The sequence below is a fragment of the Sapajus apella genome, unplaced genomic scaffold (genome assembly GCF_009761245.1).
Source record: "Sapajus apella isolate SASKATOON/1434 unplaced genomic scaffold, GSC_monkey_1.0 scaffold83, whole genome shotgun sequence".
Taxonomy (NCBI): domain Eukaryota; kingdom Metazoa; phylum Chordata; class Mammalia; order Primates; family Cebidae; genus Sapajus; species Sapajus apella.
In genome coordinates this window covers 6,710,214-6,713,492 of record NW_022437023.1, presented here as the reverse complement: position 1 = coordinate 6,713,492, position 3,279 = coordinate 6,710,214, and the positions used below count along the sequence as shown (strand labels likewise).

Sequence of the window (3,279 nt, the reverse complement as noted above, 5' to 3'; positions counted from 1 at the left end):
TTTTTTTTTTTTTTTTTTTTTTTTTTTTTTGAGACAGAGTTTTGTTCTTGTTGCCTAGGCTGGAGTACAATGGCATGATCTCAGCTCACCACAACCCCACCTCCAGGAGAACCTTAAGCGATTCTCCTGCCTCAGCCTCCTGAGTAGCTGTGATTACAGGCATGTGCCACCACATCTGGCTAATTTTGTATTTTTAGTAGAGACAGGATTTCTCTATGTGGTCAGGCTGGTATCGAGCTCCTGACCTCAGGTGATCCTCCCACCTCAGCCTCCCAGAGTGCTAGAATTACAGGCATGAGCCACCATGCCCAGCCTGAGTGACCAGATTTTCACCTGCAAAGTAGGAATACATATTTCTCCTTCACTAGATTCTGGGAAGGTGGAGAGAGACAAAGGATTGGAAAGCACTGTGGGAATGTAAGAGGTTATTCCTGTTAGGCTGAATCCCTGGTAAATCCCAGATATATGGCTGCCTGGAATTTCCCTAAGGGAGAAGGAGAGAGAGGCACTACATTGTCCAGATCTGACTTAGAAAGTGACCGTGGTCTAGTCACAGTTCTCCCTGGAACTTCAAGGGGTCACCCATTCCCAGGAGGGAAGGAATGACGATAAAGTACACATTGCCCCACTTAATCCCAAAGTCCATACCTCTTAATAGTGTTGACTCGGGGATTAAGTTTCAGGATGAATTTTGGAGTGGATACCGTCAATCAAGCCTTGGCACATGGCAAGAGAGGAAGAGACAGGAGCCAGGCAGGCCTCGGTTCTCTTGAGATTTGTGTCTTAACATTGACCTTCACCTTTTATAACTAATCGGTTTATTGGCACTCAAAGAGCCTTGACCCATCTAGGCACAGAGAACATGCAAAAGCCTATAAGTGCAAAAGACCCTGCTGTGCCCCTCACTTTGCCCTGAATATCCAACAACATCTCACTGAGGTATTGAAATCCCAGTCATTGAAAGTGCTCAGGCAAAGCGTAGGTGTCTACCTATGGAAATGTTGACAAGTTGCCTGACTCGACCATGTGATTCCAAATTTTCACAATGAGCAGTGAGAGCGATATTTTAAGATTGTTTTTTCTCCTTCTTGGCACCTGGTGCCCCATGGCTGACACTTGGTCCCTGGCAAGGAAGCCTGTATTCCTGGGGATGGGAGTGGAGCAGTGTGCACTAAACAAAGAGTACAAGAAAGTTCCTTCTGCCCCCTCCCCACCTCAGCACACACACATCTCCATGGCAGGAGAGCGGTGTGGGTGTGGGAACAATGGGAACCTATGAGTCATGGGGATAATGCAAGGCAGGATAATGTTTCTCCAAAAAGGCTCCCTCCAGCCATGTCCGGAGGAGCTGACGTAGACAGCTGATAGGCTGTGACATCTGAAATGACCCTTAATTCTGGGCAGTCACTTGCCTTGCTGTGAATGACCTAGGTTTTCTTTTTATCTTTTAATTCAACTTTTATTTTTAGCAAAATGATATATAAAAATACCTTCAGAAAGCTGAATAATACTACCTGGATTGCAATGGAAAATAGCAGTTGCCTGCCTCACCTTTCCCCAACCCCAGTCCCCAGAGGCGACCTCTTTTGGACTTTCAAGTTATTTCTTTTTATTTTTCAAAATATCATCTGACTGTTTTTTCTTATTCCATGATTATCTTTCTCATCCCATTTAGTTAGTATGGATTATCTTCCTACAACAAAAGGTGAGGATTATCCCCTCTCCACTGCAACACACATCCTTTGCCTATCCTCCTAATATAGCAAGATCTCAATGTATAGTTAAATCTCAATTTGGTGTTTACATTATTGTGAATGCATAAATATTACATAAGATTCTTACATTGCCCTTTCTTCCTTGCATGACATTTGTTTTCCATGTGTTTTCTTGGTTTTGTATTTTCCTAGCACGAATTGCTCCCAAACTCCCTGCTATAGCTGTAAAGCTCCTTTCAAATAGGATATCTATTAGTCCCATTTGTGTTCTTGCCAACATCTCTTCCAGGGCTGATCATCTTTCTGCTCCTGGGTGTAAGGTTGCTCTCTAGGTGTGCTGCATACCTACTACCCTGGAGCATTAATTGGGAGCATTAATTGGAGCATTCCCATTAATTGGGAATTCCTCTTGCCTCTATCCTACATTGGAGGGTCTTTTTTTTAATCCAATGCCATCTGCCTTTTCTTGTTTACTTCCTTGTTTGGTGAAATGCTTTCTTCAATAAATGCTTCAATGCTTCCTGAGAAATGGTGAAAGGAAGATAAAATTTTTGAGACCTTATATGTCTAAAAATATCTTTTTTCTACCCTCAAGCTTGATTGATAGTTTGGCTGGGTATCTAAATTTAGGCTTAAAATTTTTTTTCTTTCTTTTATTTTTTTTTTTTTGAGACAGAGTCTTACTCCGTCACCAGGCACCAGGCTGGAGGGCAGTGGCATGACCTCGGCTCACTGCAACCTCTGTCTCCTGGTTCAAGATAAAATTTTTTTTGTTCAAAATTTTGAGGTTTTTCCTTTGTCTTCCAGCTTCCTTTATGGCTGTGGAGAAGTTCAGTGACATACTAATCCCTGGGCCTTTGTATGTGACCTGTTTTCTCTCTCTCTCTCTCTCTCTCTCTTTCTCTCTCTCTCTCTCTCCATTCTTTAGAATGTCTTTATTTCCAGTGCATTGGTTGGTATATTTTTCCATTCACCATGCTGGTCCTTGGAGCTCCCCTTCAATCGAGAAGCTCATGCCCTTTGCTCCTTTCTGGGCCTCTTAAGTTTTATCTTTTTGAGTGGGACCACTTGGATTGGTCTCCTAGCTTTCTAATTGTTGTTTTTTGTCTTCTTCTCCTACTTTTGAGAGGATTTTCTAATTTTTATTTCTCAACCCTCTAATTGATTTTTTAAAAAATTCTTCTACCAGCTTTGTGCAGTGGCAGTATTATAGCCAATGAGGTTTATCTGAGGCATGATTATTGCTAATTGAAAACTTTTCCCAATACCCCCCCATGATGACTTGAAATGTAGTTGGCACTGGCAATTTTTGACAGTCTCTACGGAGACTGAATTAAAAAAAAAATTCTTCTACTTTATTTTCATTTTGTTTCCTTTTTTTCTCAACTTTTCATTAAGAGAATCACAAATATACAGAAAAGTTGCAAAAATAGTATACTTAAATGATAATATAAACGATACTTCAATAAAATAGTATACTTTTCCTCTCTATCTAGGTTAGTGCTGTTCAGTAGAAATACAATGTGAGCCACACACATAATTTTAAAGTTTCTAGTAGCCACAT

General features: G+C 41.0%; 1 non-coding gene across 1 annotated transcript; it reads left to right on the top strand.

Annotated features, from left to right (window-relative positions):
- Positions 1-2,902: 2,902 nt before the first annotated feature.
- On the top strand, positions 2,903-3,043 carry LOC116533763. The gene has a single exon (XR_004261442.1). It is a non-coding gene; the product is annotated as a U4 spliceosomal RNA (small nuclear RNA).
- Positions 3,044-3,279: the final 236 nt, after the last annotated feature.